Genomic DNA, 18,004 nt, shown 5'->3' with positions numbered 1-18,004 from the left:
GGAATTTAGATTTTTTTCAAGAGGGTCAAAAGAAAAGAAAAATCTGAAATGTGAGATATTTATGGTCTTGTTTGAGTTCTTATATTCTAATTTCTGTTAATGTCTTCTTTTTTATGGAAAAATTGCATTTTGACTGAAACTCTGGCCTCAGTTTTTGATCAGTACTGAACACTGTCCTTTCATGTTAAATAAAGAGAAAGTATAAAGTATTCACAAGACATGTATCAATTTGACATCAGTGTAACATTTCTTAAGTGGCTCATTCAGGAGTGAAGCCCATGACTAACAGGCAAATGGCAGCGAGATACAGGGAGAGATGGTTTTACAAAGGAGAGCAATAAGAAAGGAAAATGTTACACTGTTTGCACCGTGTGTTTTATAAGGAAGATCAGGGTAACAATGAGTCACTATGGAAAGGATTTGTTGGGCTGCGGAGCTAAAAGTCTGTAAAGATTAAAATTCTGATGGGGTTTGGATGGGGAATTGTTTCTGAGGTTAGTTTTATCCTGCGCACTGTCCAAGTTATTAATCCCCTTGTGTTCCCTAAGCTGGGTAACCGGTGTCGATATGCTCCCCGCGCCGATTTCAGGCACGCCAGCCACAGGCTGGTGTAATATTTCTCCAGGCGAATCTCTGGGTGGTCTTGTCTTGTCTTGTGAAGAGTGAGAAGCAGATAGCAGGAGACTTTCAAGATTGCTGTTGCAGGCATCAGTCCTTTGAGTGGAAAATAATCCACCTGGAAGGACGCGGCCTTGGCGAGGAGGGGCGGCCGGCGCGCTCCGATCGGGAGATAAGTCACACGCTGAAATGTTTGTGGGCAAGGTGCAATTTGTCAGGGAGAGGTGAGGCTGGAGATCCAGGCTCTCTCTGGTGTCTGTTAGCATCTGCCACTCGCAGCCATCCACTTGCAGCCTCCCAGGAGCTGCTGAGCCCTGGCAAGCAGCGCACTTCACTGCCTCGAAAGCAGCCAACCCCTGTGACAAACCCCAGGGATGTGATGACTTGCTGCAGAAGCTGTCTAGTGTCCAGCTTTCCTCAGGGGTGGCCGTGGGATGTCTTGCAGCCTAAAATGCAAAGGGAGTGAAACTGGGACAATCCCAAGTGAAAATAAAGTAGGCAGGGGGAAGCATCTTGTGGTAGTCCCATCTCCAGGGTTGATACCAAGCACTTTTTCCTCTTGCTGTGGATGCTGAGATGCTCTTGGAGCAGATATTTTGGTTTGGGCAGTGTGTTCCCACAGGCAGCAGGGAGGAGAGCTGCCTCACTGCTTTGCATGGGGCTGTGAAGAGGCCAGGGGAGCCCCTTCGTGCTAATCCCATGGTGCCTCTGAACTCCCAAGGAGCCTGATCTCAGATCTGGCCCCTAAAGACAGATGCTTCAAGTCAGATTCACCGTGGCTGGAAGTTTTTCCAAGGATGTTCCCCCCTGGTGCTTTGTAAACCAGGAGAGAATATCGTGTTTCACGGAGAGGAGCAATGATATTATCACTAGGCATTAGTTTTAACGAAGAGGAATTTGGTGAATTTGTCACTCCCCTGCATAGTTCTTCTGGTTTTGCTTTTGTTATAGCAGTTTACACAGTGTAAGGAGATAGGATGGAACAGAAATCCCCTTTTTATTTTTGTTGTTGAAGAACCTTTTTTACAAGGGAAGGGCTCAAGTTGTTCATAGCTCAAGCTTGATTTGGATAAAGCAGCCCACTGTCTGAAGTTATCCAAATTACCTCTGCTTCTGTTAGGACAATGAGTCAGGAGATTTATAATATGTCTATTTCTCATTCCATCTGGAACTACCACTGGAAGATTTTTGTGTGTGGGTCTGGCATAGTCAGCTCTGATACCATCTGGAGTGAGTGAGTAAAATGCACCTGAGTGGGAAACAATTTTACTGAACTTTTCAGAACATTGAACCACAACAGCAGACTCAGACCTCAGGATTCTCCAGAACAATCTTGTATTTCCTCCAATAAAGGCATTCCTGGACTTTCAGGATAAAAGGCATAGAGGAGACATATTCACTACCCTAGAATTCAAAAGACAGAAGAAACTTTATAAAGTTTTGCATAAGAATGGGCATGTGCCTGAATATCTTTATTTTCTATCCTTAGGTAAGTGTAGCTCAGGCAAAAATGCATGGATATTCCTCAGAAGAGTTGCTTTTCTTAATTCTTGTTATGCATGTGCATTAACCTCAATTTACAGATCTAAATTAGGCCATCTGACAAATGTGGTGCCATTAGCTACAGCCCTTCAAAGACTACTTGTAAATTGGAATATCATATGTTATTCTACCAAGATCATCTCCAATAATCCCGTGCTCTGCTAAAATCCCTCCCTGGCAAGGATTTTCCAGTAACCTCTTAGAGCCAAATACCATCTTTTTATACTGACTGGGTAGTATTCATTAACAAGAAGTAATGGGAAAAATTTGGGCCTTTACTACAAAATGATCCCTAACAATTTGAAAAATCGTGTCAAAGAGAAAGTTTGAAGCCTGATTTATCAGCATTTTGTAATGAATGTTACTTTAGGTTTAAAAATAAGTTGCTCTCTCTGTGTAACGGCATCATTCTGGATGGGTAAATGAAAATGGGTTGGGACTGAGCTTTGTGTATGGGATTCACTTCAGAAAACCAGAAAAAGAAAAGATGGCAGAAAGCTTCACTGCTGATCAGCAGATCTTCACAATGCCATAATCTGCTCCCATTTCTAGATGTTTTGTGTAGTAATAGAGGTGAGGATTTGTTCGATGTTTTGCTCTGGAGTTCGGTCAGGTCCTAATGGCACTAAATTCCCATCAGGATTTTAGGACACAGATTCCTCCCCAGCAAAAACCAGCTGATACGACCTAGGCAAATCACTTCTGATCAGGTTTTCAGTAGTTCTTCAGCAAGATCTTCTAAGTGCTTAAGCAGGTTAAGTGCCAAAATCCTATTAATTTAGTTTTGAAAAGCTGGCCTTTAGTCTGTCTAGCACATATTTTCATAGGTATTTATGATCCCAGCTACCTCTGAGGACTTGCCCCTCTGTGCCTTCAGAAAAAGATGGATAATAGCACAACCCTACCTACCAGGGATGTTGGCAGGACATGTACATTAAAGATGACACAGAAATAATTTAGACTGGTTGATCTCACAGCTGTATTTACATGGCCTAATTCTATTCACATGAACTCTTCAGAAATAAATGGAAATGCAGTGGTCATAAAACCAATGTCACCAGAGAATGAATCTTATGATGTGATATGATGATGAGAGGAGAAATGGGTGCAGAAATGGGACCTCTTATTCAGAGAGGGCTTTTTTTTCTGTTGGGCAAGTGTTGAGGTATTTGAAGATGGAACTCCTTCTTCCTTCTTTTTTGCCATGACTGGAGACAAATGAAGGCTAGATTTTGCAGAAACACTTCTAAAACCGCTATGTAAACCAGTTTAAATGCCAAAATGAATCTGCAGGTATTCCTCTTACCTACCCCTCTATTCTTGAGGCAAAATGAGCCCAAGCATTTTGGCTGTGAAAGGTGGGAATTTGCACTCCAGGAAATAGCTGAGCATTATTGGCATTCAGCCGGTATGGAAGCATATATTTTATAGGAAACCACATTGGTTATGCTTGAGAAATCTTTCTAGGACAGCCATTGCTCTGAGACTTATGCATCTGCATAAAGTCTGTTACATTAGAAACTGAACAGAATGGCCTGTCTCTCCCACGGTCTTAAGTTAACACTTTTCCTTTTGTCTGGGGCACCCTTTTCTAAACTTGAAATCCAATTGGCCAACAATTAAAGCCAATTAGCACGTGAGGAAAATAAACGGCAGGGCCCACTTCTATGTGTTTCCCGGGCTGTTAGAAAGCCCAGTTAGCTCAAGGCATTAGCATAGCTCAGGATCGGGCGAGGCACACAGCACAGAGTAGTTGGCTTAAAGTATTAGACGCCTGCGATAGCGCCCTGGCTGAGCGGCACTGTTATTCTGGGCTCACAGCTGCCAAACATTCTTGACAGTAGATGAGGCAGATGTCCAAGGACAATCAAAGAGAGAAGAAAGTTTAAGCCAACGTTTGCCTATCTCATATTCTCTACTTGATCCTCTCCTCAAAGACAAGGCACAGCTGTTGCACTTCAAGGTCTATATGGCTGAACCCGGCAACTCCTCCCTTTCTCCCTCCTGGCCTGCCTGAGCTTTCTGTGCGCCGGACTTTGGCAACCTACCAGACCTCATTAACTCCTAACAGGACAATTCATGACATTAAATGGGTTTTATTTAATCTTTTTGTATGTCTGTGAGTATCCGAGCACAATTCTGCCGCATACTAATTGCGCGAAAACGCGGCGGATGATAATTATGTGCACACTGCCCACCAGTCTGCACAGGATCACCCTGGGCCACAGGAACAAGCACTGTAACATTAACAAGGTGATTTGTTATAGCTGTGATGGCAAAGGTGATACAAAAACAGCAGACAAAGGTGTTTGGCAGACAAAGGCATCAAGAAGCTCGGTCATTTTGCTCTCACTGATGAATAAAAATACAAGAACCGTTGTGATAATGAACACAGTGAATGATGGCAGGTGTATTAGTAAAAACAGAAGTGTCATATCTATTGCTTCCAGTCCACCCCAACAATTTATCCCACTCAGACCCTGCTCTCTGCAGCCCTCATTTCTGCCTGATATTTTGAATTGGGCAGGGAGCGAGTTGTTGGTCAGGCTTTGTAATGATCAGGTCGATTCCTACATTCGTTTCTTTTTTTTCCCTGAGTCCCACCTCACATGATGTGGAACACATATCTGCCACGTGGCCCTATCAGATGGGGATACCTCCAGTTCAATTCCACAGTATCCATGTGACAAAGGAAGTGTGAGTAGCATTAAAATGCCCCCTTAAGGGAATATATGGCATTTTAGGACCCCCAAACTGGATCTTATTGGCCTTCAGGAATAGACTAGGACATGGAGAACTAAGGCTCTGCCACTAGTTTACTCTGTAGCCTTCAGCAAATCATTCATTTCACGGTTTATTCTGAGCCAATACATGGGAATAATAACATCTAGATCCATTTAAAAAACACTGTGAGATGGTTAGAGGAAAGGAATTGGCTAACTTCAAAGTACCACTACTATTAACTGAATACAGATCTGTGGAAAAGATGTAGCTGGCCAGTTTAATTCAAATAGCCAGCTGAAGTTTCTGGTCCAAAAATATGGGGAGTTTGGCTTAGATTTTCCAAATGTTAGATTAAGTAATGCAAGTTTTTCAAAAAATATAACTTCGTGTTTTCAGCTTTTAAAAATTGTTTACATGTGGATTTTCTTTTTTTTTTTTTTTTTTTTCAACAGGCAGAGTTACAACCCTGAACAAATAGAGGCAAGGATTTTGCTCCCCAAAACAAAACTGCAGTGAGTTTGAAGGAGCAATCCTACAATACATTTGTATGACCATAGTGGAGGAGTTCAAATTTAGTAAAGAATCAAAAGTCTGAGTGTCCAGCAGTGGTAGAAAATGTGGTTTTTACCTATTATTTCCTCTACCAAGAAGTATTAGTGACTTCTATTAGTCCTATTAGTCCTCCACCCACTGGTTTGCTCATCCACCCTGCTGCTCTTGCTCTCAGCATCCTGAGCTGCACCATCAGGAGCCACAGCAGACACTGAGGCCAGCACATGCTTGAAGCTTAGCAGTGCTGTCTGATAGGAGAAATGTGTCCTTTCCATGGCTGAGAGGGTTGAAAATGGCTCTGCTCCACCAGGAACCTCCCATGGACTGAGCCACAGCAGCCTGTGCCTGTTCTTGAAGCACCACAGCTTGGGAGCTGACACGTTTGCCCAGACCATGACCATGGTTCCCATGCCTCATCTGGCAGGCAGCAACTGGTTAAACTGTGGCAAAGGGATCACTTTCAGTTCTGTGACTATATCCATAACATAATCTGGGATTTCAAAGGAGCCTTGGGCAATCAGCATCTCCCACTGCTCCGCTGCGGGCTTTGCATGTCTCCATCCCTTGGGGTCTCAGTTATAATTCCTAGAATAAAATAATGTCAAAAACTATTTTGAATGTCTCCTAAATGTAATAAAAATCTATCCCTGAAGACTCATCAGTGACTGGTCTCTGTATGCCAAATTTAATTTTCAGTGTAGGGAGGAGAGGAATGAAAACAAACAACCCCTTAAACAATGACATTGGGATCTGAATGTGCTGTGCCTCCCAAACCATCCAAAATCAAACACAAAAGGATGCAAAGCATTCCCAAATGCCTTTCCTTCTCTTCTCACAGCAACTCCAGTGGACTAAAGCCTTTGACTGAGAACAAACTTGTGACCACAGCAGTGATTTGGCTGCTCTTTCTCACTCCAGCAGCCCTTCTCCACCTCTCTCCAATGCCTGTTTGCAGCAGCTTGGATTTAGTTTTTGGCTATTTCAAGTCCACCAGGAGTTTAAGGGATGAATGCGAGGAGGCCTGTGTGAAGAAGAACCTTGGGTTTTAGGGTTTGAGGGCCCAGGCTGTGGTTTGCTCTGTGCTGCTGTGCTCTGGATGTGCATGTCAGATATCAGTGCCACCTTCCTCAGAGGCACCTGGGGTTGTTGCAGACTTAGGATCCCAGGAAAAAACTGAAAAAAGCATCAGGAAACCTCATGAAATGAGAGCAGCACTGCAATAAAGCTGATGCATGTACTACCAAGCAGGATGGGAGAATTAGGGTGCAACATTTTTGCCCAACTTTCAGCTGGCTGAAGGAGGGCCAGCTTCACAGCTACTGCCGCTCTTTGCTCAAGGCTAAGAGGGATTTGGCAGCTGAAGCCCCCATCCTCTCACATTCATTAAAAACCCCATTTATTCTCTGTGATTTAGTGCTGTGAGACACATTAGGAAGCAGGAGCTAACTAGTACTTGAAAAGTTGCTTAGGTCTATGCTGCTAAAGATATTTAGGCACCTAAGCTGCTTCGGAGAGATTTTTCAAAAATGCCAGGATGATTCATTTCTATTAATTTCAATAAGAGGCAGTTAAATGGTGCATTTATTTGTCACTGCCTAACTGCTTAAAAATTGGATGGTGCTGACTCTGAAGATTTAGGAGCCCTGGCTCTTCACCAGAGCCAAAATCCCATGAAGCAACCATCATTTTCCCTGTCCAAAACTCCCTGTATTTTGGGGGCCATTTGCTATGTCTGTCCAGGTCTACAATCTTTTACTGCTGTTTCCACTTTAAAGGAGGCTGTATTTTAGTGCCTGGGGAAGGATTTGCTGTATACACATGGCCAGACCACGCTTAAGGCTTTTTAAATATTAAAGAAATGGAGAAGCTGAAGTTGCCCTGAGGCTTTGTGTCCACCATCCCTCAGCCCAGGTGTGAATCCCCACGAGTCCCCACAGTAAGGGTGGCCTGATGAGGTGCTGATTTTGATGACATATGTTTTAAGAAGTAAAAATTAAATGCTGAGACTTTTTACGCTCAGGCAGAGCGCTTGGGCTTGTCTGACATTATTTTCTTGTGGTTTTTTTTGGGCTGTGCTTCCAAGGCATGAGCAAGTGCCTAGAATGCAGGGATGGCTCTGAGCAGGGCAGATCTCCCCACATGCTGTGGTAAAGCGGAATGGATCAGCTGGAATCTCAGCTGCTGGCTTGGCTGGGAAACACCAGCTGAGGGTTGCAATCCTGTCTCTAGATAGTGCCCCAGGGCTGGGAGCCAGCAGCCTGGGGTGGGGAGCTGCTAAGTTGTGGCACTCTTGTCCTGCGAGGGCACGACATGAAATCGATGCTTTCTGCACCAGAGAGGAGGAAAACACAGTGGCAGTCTCTGTGGGAGGGCACACATCCCAGTCCACCAGCAGAGAGGCTGGCTCAGGTGTCTCTCCTCTCTGCAGAGACAGCAGGGAAGGCAGCCAGGGTGGCTCAGATCTGCAGAGCCGGTCAAGCAGAGCAAAACACAAGGAAAATCTTTCTCCAGGTCCCCAGCTGGGTTTGCCCTGACACTACCCCACCTTGTTTGAGGAAGGCAAGAGTCTGGTTACTACGAGCACTTTTTGTTCATTAAACCTGAGCTGCAAGGACTAATTTGCCTTTTGGGCAAGGTTGCTGAATACAAAGCTGTGCCTTGTCCCTCTCTCACACCGTGTGCTGCATTGGGCACTGCAGCACCTCCAGCACCTCAGAGGTGGCAAAGGCTGATGTGCAAAGGTAACCAGTCTGCTTACCTTGACTGCAGGGCAAAGCAAGATCCTGAATTTCCTGGCCCACTGTCAGAGCTTTGGTTTGGAACACAGCAGTGCTTTACCTGGATTTTGCAGCAGGCACCAATGAAACACCACAGAGTGTTTTATCATGACAGTCCTGCTGCTCCTTTCATTGGGAAAACCTTGGGAATGGGCCTCCCCAAGGAAGTAAAGCAGCCCACACTGCTGCTTCCATAAGGATTGGCATTTTCCAAAGGGATCAGACCCTGGAAATTAAAGCCGCTTTTGCTGGGGAGGCCGCTCTCAGGCAGACCTGGCCTTTCAAACCCAGATGGCAACAACTTTGAGGCTGAAATCTCTTGCTGCCCCACAGAGAAAGAGCAAAGGGAAGTTTACAAAAGGCCCATATGTGTCTGAGTCATTTTAAGCAGCTCAGGTACCGACACACCTCTTCCTTATCCAGAAACCTCCTCAGGGAAAGAAGGAGAGACATATGTTTGGCCTCTGCAACAAGCTCTTATCTTGGCAGGAGAAAGCTATTGATGTTCATGTTTCACATTTCTGGCGCCCAAAACAGGTTCTGATGTTTAAAATGAGGCAGTGGTGGAACCTGTTTTAAATATGTAACAGTCTCGGAAAGGAGCAGTCTAATCACTTCATTATCCAACACAGCAGAAAATGGTTTCAAACTCAAACTTGGGAGAGGGGGGCTTAGGGAAACCTTCCCCAACAAGACATTGCCAGCATTAACCCTGGTATTTATTGCTCATTTTAACTATGGTGCACAGCAAGCATTTTCTCAGCCTCGCATTGCAAGAATATATAATTCATATGCTTAATATTTAGTCTCAGCTCTCCTTGCATATGTTACAGAGCTGGAGACTGTTTGTGTGTTTGCTATATATCAGTTGACACCTCTGTAAAATCTTTATATTGAATGCCTTTGGCAACTATATGCCAAATAATAGCATTACCATTTGTAATTTTCTTAGCTGCAGCTTTCCTGTAAGCTTTGCTCTATGCATGACAAGTAGGAAGGATTTAAAGAGCTTTATTGGTTCTCAAGTCTTCCTAATGACCTTTCCACGCTTTTGTAAGTCAAAATAACTTTTTTTTTCCCTTGTCTCCTTGTGCATTTTCAAGTAAAACAGCAAGAGCTCTTAAGTAAATAAGTAAGAAAAGCAGGTAACCAGTGTCTCTGCCCCAGCTTTAACTCCCTGCTCCTCCTCTCTTACTTCACAATCAGAATCCCCTGGTGTCACTCAGAGATTCTGTTGACTCTTGTCTTGCAGATGCTTTTCTCCCCTCTCTCCCATCTTCAGATGTGCTCATTATATTAGCTATGCTGGAAAAAGAAATAGAAGAGAGCCCGTGAAAGATCGGGGCCCAGCGGTGCTAAGCACTGTACAAATAACACAAAGGCTGTCCTTGCCTCGGCACTCGCCTTGCAGGATTTAGACAATATGCCACCGGGGAATAAATCAATAAATGGAAAGGAGAGGAGATATGTTTATACCTGTTAATGATTATGTGGAGTTTCAAGAGCTGTATTATTTTCTTCTTTTGTAAATTTTGCTTGTTTTCACCGAAGATGTCTCGGCGTTTCCCTGAATTGTCAGCTTTTGTTATGTCTTCTCCTTTATGGGCTGTGAACTTCTCAGACCCGGGACTGTGTGCTGTTCTTGTTTAGTTAGCACCAGGTACATTTACAGGGCTGTGTATTTGCTTAATAAAAATAAATAACCAGCAGAAGTTCCAAGCTCAGAATTACTCCAGACACAGCATTTTCCTTATTGCTTTGTCTTGTGGAAAACAAAGTACATTTTATCCTACGTTTATCATGTAGCTTATGTGGTAGTTTTCATTTTGATGTATGGCACACTTTCTAATGTGTCTCCCCTCATGTCTCTTTATTACTAAAGTGTTTCGGTGGAAAAGTATATTACAAACAAATAAATAACTTTCAACTACTGTCACTAGTCTAGCGAGAGAGCCACAGGCACAGGCTAGTTGGGTCCATTCATTACAAAGCCTTATTCATGACTTTATGGATATCTTTTTCTTTTTATTTTAATGAATGCCTCTCACAGATTTGTCCTAGCAAATATTCCTTTCCAGGTCTTATTTTCATCTATCCTTTCAAAGAGATATTCAATCCAGTTCAAGACACCTCAGAAATAAAGGCAAAATCCAGGCTAGTTTCACCACAAATAAAATGTTGGGTCTTGTTGAGGGTAGGGCAAAGGAGAAGGAGCAAAGAGGGAGTGGATGGGAACTGGGCTGCTGGCTTGAATCTCTTGTTTTATCAGGGAAGGATGGAAACAGTGATCACTGCTGTTGCAATGAGCCCCTTTTTATCCCCATTATATTCTCCACTCTGGACAGCAGCTGCTGCCCGTGTCACATCATCAGTGAACCTTGTTTTCCAGGGCTCTGAGGGTGCACCACCCATCAGCCATGGTGGCACCTTGGCCCAGAGTCAGCCTGTAAAGAGCTACTGCTACAGAAACCCAGATTCAGCCTCAGGCTTGAAACCAAGACTTTAGAAATCAAGGAATTGTGGGCCATGTTTTGTTGGGATGGGCAGCTGGATTGACAGCCTTGACTGGTGTTATTTGCAGGCTGGATGGGGCATGACAACAAGCTGGCCATTGGTAGCCAGGGGTTAAACCTAATGAAAAGGAGTTTAAATGCATGAAACTGTCTTTTATCCAGCCAGGAATGAAAGCCAAAATCATGGCTCAGATATAGCACCTGCAAACCCTCATTAGTAGCACAAACCTGTTCCTGGTAACACAACAAAGGAGCAGGGGCAGGAGGGTGCAGGTTGCACACACAAGCAATCTCTGTACTCAGCAGGGACAGGATCTCACCCCACCGCTGCTCTCCACCATCACCTTCCTGCTCTGAAGCCACAAATGTGCCTGAGGTTGTTTTACATGGACCAGGTTGTACATGCAAAACTCCACGACAAGCCTATTAAAAGTGTGTTAAATTTCAATGCTCCTGTTTAGGCTCCTTCACCAAGGTGTGGGCACTAATTTATGGCAGCTGCTGGGTCACAAACCTATGGATGCATTGAAAAAGAGAAGGAGCCGGGCAAAGGAAAACAGAGAGTGTGGCATGGGAATTCCTTTGGACAGGTCTGAAGCTTAGGAATATCTGTTTGTTTGGTTTTGAGCACTTTCTATGAAAATACCATTAGAAAATAATTCTTTTAGCTCCATCCTCTCTGCTCCCTGCCCCAGCCCAATTGTGTGAAAAAGCAGCTTTACCATAAACAGATTTTACTATATCAGAGTCAAATTTTACTACATCATTATAGGAGTGTTCCACTGGGTAATATGACTGGCCGCCCTATCAGAAGACCAGTGCTAATGCCATAGTGAAAACATGCCATCACACTTCCCCAATAAAAACTTTTATTATATCCCAGTGCACATTAAAAACAACACTAACTGCATTAATACATTGTAATTTACTTTTGTATTATGGAGCAAATGACAAACCTGGTGCTAATGAGGTCATATTTTCCATTACCCCAATGCAAACTCTTGGTTGATCCAGTCCTTGGAGATTTCCACGTGGAACTTGGGAACATTTGTGTGTGCACGTGTATGCCCAGACACACACAGTGTGCACGTGCAGGTAAGGGATGCTTCCATTTTCAAATAGGGATGGCAGAATAGGATTTTATTTTAAACTACTGCTTTTGAAACAAACAATTTTAATTGCTCTGACATTTGCATTTTGTTCACAAGGCAGTCTTTAACAAAAAAAAAAAAAAAATACAAGCGATCCCATCACCGATGGTGCCTTTTACTTGTGAAGCCTCTTTCACACTGTGGTGAGCAGAAATGCAATTCTTCTGTGCTGCAGAAGATGAGGCTGAACAGATTCTTTAGGGATTGCTTATATTTCAAGTGCAATTATTTAGGAAGCTGTAAGCTTTCTGTTTTATTTTGTCATGAGCGGAATGTTAGAAGAAAACTCATTTCTCAGGAGATATGGATGATTCTTTATTTCTAAACTTCCTGTGGTGTTTTCTTAATGATGCTATTAAATGATTAAGCTTTTCTTTTATAAATTAAATCACCAAAATGAAATCATTAAGGCTCTCTCAGTTTTATTAAGCATAGTTATTTGCCATCATGTGTAAATTCACTTAAGTAATCATCTACACTATCTGCCTTAAAATTGTGTTGGCAGCACCACGGGGAAAGTCAGTTCAGCATGGTGGATGGAGATATTCAGCTCTCTTCATTTCAGAGGGCTCAAAATACACTGATGAGAGAGAAGAATGTGTTTTTATGGGGAAGGCAAAGCAATGCCAAGGGTTTAGTGAATGACAGATCCCAATTCCTGGCACTGCAGTCAGTCTCTGATAGGCACTTACCTCTGGGGCTTATGCCATGCAAATAGTAACGTGGGGCTGCACACAGGTGTAGCCTTCTCCCTCCCAGGGGACACAGAACTGGGGCTCCATTGAGTCACATTAGTTAGCAAATTACTTTGTCTTCATTTTCCCTCCAGTATCTTCTCTTCCCTCCTCTCTGTTTCTCTTCCCTGCTCTCTGCTATTTGTTCTTGCCACGTCTTGGTCTCTGCTGATGAATTAGTCTGTTGCTCAGGGAGAAAATTGATCTTCACTCTTACAGAAGTTGCAAGACAAGTTATGCTTAGTTCAGGCTGTGGTATTTTGCTAGCCCGTGCTAGGATGAGAAATAGTTGGTGCTGAGTATATAGACTTGAACTGCAGCTGCAGAAACTGAAACAGAGACTCTCACTGATATTTACATTTAGAGCCTTCCCTTTAGCTCTTAAAGCCACTGCTCACTTTTAATGATGTTTTACCAGGGAGGTCTTCTTTCTGGAAAGATTAAAAGGAGAAAGGATAGGAGATGCTTCCAGAGGAGAGGGGAAAACTGTATTTTTGTTACCTTGCACTGCAACCTGCGGATGCTGTCAGGACAGAAGTGGTGAGGCAAACCCATGGGATAGCATCAGCATCCCAAGTACTCTTCCATGTGCCTAGGACAGCTGGGGATTATCCACAGTGAAGGAGGTGGAGTTTGCAATGGGACAACTGGGGTTCCCAGGCAAAATGTCCCTCTAGAGCAATCACACCTCCATCAGCCACGGCAAATGTTGTGGATTTCTTTTTTTTTATTTTTAATTATTTTATTAAACTTACTGAAATGGTGAAATATAAAAATCAGGAGTAATGATCTTCCCCCTCTTGTTACTTTCAAACTTCATTAGTAAGTGTGCCCAAAATGCATGTGCTCACTTTGTCACTTTTGTCACTTCCTGACAGATAAATAAGTAAAAATTTTCTATTTACTTGAAATGTTTTCAGAAAACTACATGTAAGTGATTCCATGGAAGAATTCCTGAGGTTATTTTATCCATTCACTGACATTTTCAATTGCAGAAGTGGATAAAAAAAAAGGAATTTCAAAATAATTTAAAAAAATCATCCTGAACAAAAAGTATGTGTTTGAAATGTATTCAGTGCAACTCCTTGTATCCTCCAATTAATTTTTCTGTGCTTCTTTCTTCTCTTGATCATTGGTTTTACAAACCTGAGAGACATTTGCAGAATAGTTTTACGTGGAGAAACTTGATTATTTTTTGCTATTACTGTTGACTCATTTTCTTATTCCTGATGAGAAAATTTTGGGTCTAATATGCCTCATCTACTTAAGATTCTTTACCTGAGTTTTGCCTCTTTTTCTTCAGGAAGTTGCTTATTTACTCAGATTTCTCAGGAAGTTAAACACTCAGAAGTAAATAAATAGTTCTCAGTTTATGGTAATGTTAATAAATAAAACTTGATTTACATTATAAATCTGTTTATGTATACATATTTATTTATATACTTATAAATAAACACTTATATGTTGTTAACACATATCTGCTGGAACTTTAAAATAGTCTGAAATATATGAAGTGCTTTTAAATTTGATGTGGAAAGATATTAAAACAAATGAAAGTCAGTAGTAAATCTGGGACAGCGTTATTACAAACCTGATGCAGATATCTCTGTTTTTTGCAAAGAAGCCTTTCTGTCAGAGTAGTTTTGGCTGACTTTTCAATGAAAGAATTTAAACCACAGGAACAGTAAATTTTTTGACTTGACAGAAAACATTGTTATGTAGACAAATAACTGGCATGCCAGTAAATAAATGGAGCACATTTTCCAAACATCAGTAGATGCCTGGGCAAAAGATATTTTAACAGGAACAGATTTTTTTGTGTGTGTGCAGTGGCTCCTGTACAGTGTTTGGAAAATGTACCCATATGTCTACTCACAAATAATGTTCACCTGTAAGGAAATGCACACCAGGTTTATGGATGCTATTGAGTATTCCCAGTCCTACCACTATGAATAATGATGCTTACATGCCCTCAAACGTGAAAAATGCTCATCTGAATGCACTGAGCTAGCCTGACATACAGACTGTTGACATTATTTTTTAAAGAAGCATTCACATGTGGAGTTGATGGCATTATCCCAGCCATGTGCCAGTGGAAGGAAGGGTTTTGGGAACTCAGCAGAAAAGCAGTTGTCAAGGCTGGCTGAACCTGGGAGTCTGCAGCAAGGCTGAGGATTTGGATTCCCCAGGGTGGGCAATTGCTCACTGCCTGCCAGACAGGCTGCAGGGCCTTAGGCAAATAACTTTGCTGCCTGTTGCCTCTTTTACCCCATTTGTAAGAGCTGACTGGGCATAATTATGTATCTGTTGCTCTAGAAGATAAATTAGTTCATATTTGCAAAGCAGGTGGAGAGAGGGAAAAAAACCAAAAACTAGCAAGTTACCTCTGGTCTTTTCACTCCTCTTTTTACCAACTGCCCCTTGAAATTGCTTTCCTTTGCTAGGAGGAGATAAAGAAATGCAAGCTGCTGTTCCTTCCTGACACACAATGTTCCTCTGAGCATGAAAATGCTCTGACCTTTTTGGCAAGGCTGGCTGGTGCAAGCCAGAGCAATGCAGGGGAGGCAGTGGGAAAGTTCTGCACTAGCAACAACAGGTAGCAATTTGGCTTGCTGTGCCTGCATCCGAATTTTGTCTGTGGGTTTGAGCCCCGTGTTGCTAGGCGGATACTATTTTCAAACGTTTAAGGGAAGCTTTTGAGTGGTAATGTGCACTTCTCTCCTTCAACATTTAAAGACTGCAGCAGTGGGAGAGGCATGAGGCATATCTGTAAAAGCCTGAAAGCTGATGAAATCTCAGTTAGATCTGTTATCTCCCAATGCTTTAAAGGTCTTCAGCTGGGAGATTAAAGAACAAGGTTACTGTGACAATTTGTTTACACGCAGGGAGAGATTAAGATCTCGTTGAAAAGGAATAAAAATAACATCATCTTGAGCTGTCACAGCATGAAACCCATTGTAATCAACACTGGTCTGATTTCAGGGATAATTTAAGACCAATTTATTATCTTAATTAAAAATGAGAAGAAGGGAGAATTCAGTGTTTCAGAAGGCAGTTGGGCTGTTAAACCAGATGCCTCTGGAGTATCTACATTTTGCACAGTCAGAAACTTTAAAGGTGTTCTGAAAAGGAAGCCAAAACCAGATGATACAAGCATTTCAGTCTATCTTAATAAACATTGGATTAATCATACAGTTAACCACAGAAAAACAACTCCAAAATTCCCAAGCATGCTAAAAAAATGAACACAGAAGGCATCTCTTTGCAAAGTCTGTTCTGATCCTGTGTGAAGCAGGTGAAAATGAAATAAACACATACATAGAACCCCCTTTGATTATGTTTCATGCATATATTTCGGCTGCTTAGTTACAATAATAAGATCACACTGAATATTCCTCATAACTGCTGTTCTTGAAATTTAAAATCCATGAATTCCTGGTATCCAAATAAATTCACAAGCAATTTGGAGTTCAGAGAAGGGCTTGCTGTGTTTCACAGGCATTTGATATCAACCACTATTAAAAAAAAGAAGAAATGCTATTCTACTTTCTAATTTGTGTAAAGTAGAAAAATCCTTAGCTCTCCAAATACAATAGAGGGGAGGGAAAAAAAAAGGGAGACTAAATGGATTTGCCTGGAATGTTTTTGTGGTGCTTTTGCACTTGTTTTTAGCAAACATTCATATGGTTATTTCTATCTTGCATGCTCGGGAAAAGCAACTTTAAATTTGTTTTTCACGATCATTCACCCTTGGAAGCTGATGATACAAGTTGCTGTATGCTCACCCAGCTGGTGGAAGATCAGGTGACTCAAATGGCAGAGCTCCTGGCACAAATAACAAATCTTAAAGGCAACTAGGGAAAAGGAAATTCACCACAAGTGTATTTCTTATGTGGAATGAAATGAATAAAATCTGACAAACAGTGTTTGCAGATATCTCCCTCAGAGAAAAAAGTGGGATGGACCAGATAAATTAATTACTGCAATTTTCCCACATCTCCTGTCCCCTCAGGTCTAACCCTCTGGACAGTCCTTGGAGGTTTTGTGAACCATTGCAAGACTCGGAAACAGACCCAGACTGGGGTCAAGTAGAAAGCTGAATCCAGGATCACCACAGCCAGAAAAAGGGGTTTGCTGGCGAGTTCTCATCTCAGTACAAAATAAGAAAGACTTGAGGTGGCTTTGATGGGAATCTGCTGGATCCCAAGGCACCAAGCAGGCTGTGCTGTCTGCTTCCAAAGAGGAAGATTTAGAGCCCAACTGCTGGTCCAGTGTTTCATTACCCAGAGCTAAAAGTTCTACCTAGGCAGTGACTCAGATGCCAAAATATGGGGCTCCAATGCCATCTAAAATCCTTTATGATACTTCACCAAATCTAGAGCCTCATGTCAGTGGGAACAAGTCTCACACAGGTCCCTTAGGATATTTCCCAGCCTACCTTGGGTATACTTGGGTCCCTAAATTGACAGTAAATATTTATATTCAGGTACCTGAGTGTTCCCCCAACCTCAATCCTTCTTGCTACACTTCACTTTCTAGCCTAGCCCATAGGGCTCTGGAGGGCAGATTTTTTCCATCTTTCATCCTTTAAATTTCTGAACACCCTCAGTTAAAACATCTGTGTTCATGTAGTCTCTTGGCACAGGTCAGAGCTCTGCTCTCCCTCTAAACCTGTCCCCAGCCAGGGCTGCATGGGTGGATGTCAACCAGGAGTCTGGCAGGCAGAGATCCCATTTATATGTGCTAAAGTCATTTTTGCTTTGCCCACAGCATCACAGCAGTGTTCCCTTCTCTTTAGCTTGGGATCTGCTCAACTGCTCACAAATTTTGATGAGGAATCACCACTTTCCTTGGCTCACTCTGTATTTGTGTACCTTATTCCTATTGAGACCTGGACTGTGAAATTGCCCAGAGGGATTGGCACAGTGTTCCCCCCCTCCAATTTATCAATAAGTTTTTAAATTTCTCCTCTTCTTTCCAGTGAGCTCGCTGCCCTCCCCAGCCCTGAGTGCTCTGAACATTTAAAACACAAATTCTTTATTTCACCAACTTTAACGAACGCAGTCCGAGGACAGAGCCCAGGGGATCCTGATCAGTATCACTTTTCATTTTGACCCCTGATACATTACCTCTGCAATCCCCATGCTTCAGATATGCTTTTCTACATGGTCCTTTCATCCACTTGCCCCTCTTGGAGAGTAATTTTCCTGGAGGTTTGGGGTGTGGTGGAAAGGCACAAATTTCAAAGCCCCATGTCACTCTACTCCAGCAGAGGATCTGACTGTTTATTTCCCCTCTCCCATTGAATTCCTTTGTGCTGCTGCCCTGTGTATAAAGGCAATATGAATAACCCTGAGCCATGTGGAGGGGGAGGTTTCTGTGACTCACACTAC

The sequence above is a fragment of the Zonotrichia leucophrys genome, chromosome 10, assembly GCF_028769735.1.
Source record: "Zonotrichia leucophrys gambelii isolate GWCS_2022_RI chromosome 10, RI_Zleu_2.0, whole genome shotgun sequence".
NCBI lineage: Eukaryota > Metazoa > Chordata > Aves > Passeriformes > Passerellidae > Zonotrichia > Zonotrichia leucophrys.
Note: the sequence above shows the minus strand (reverse complement) of the source record.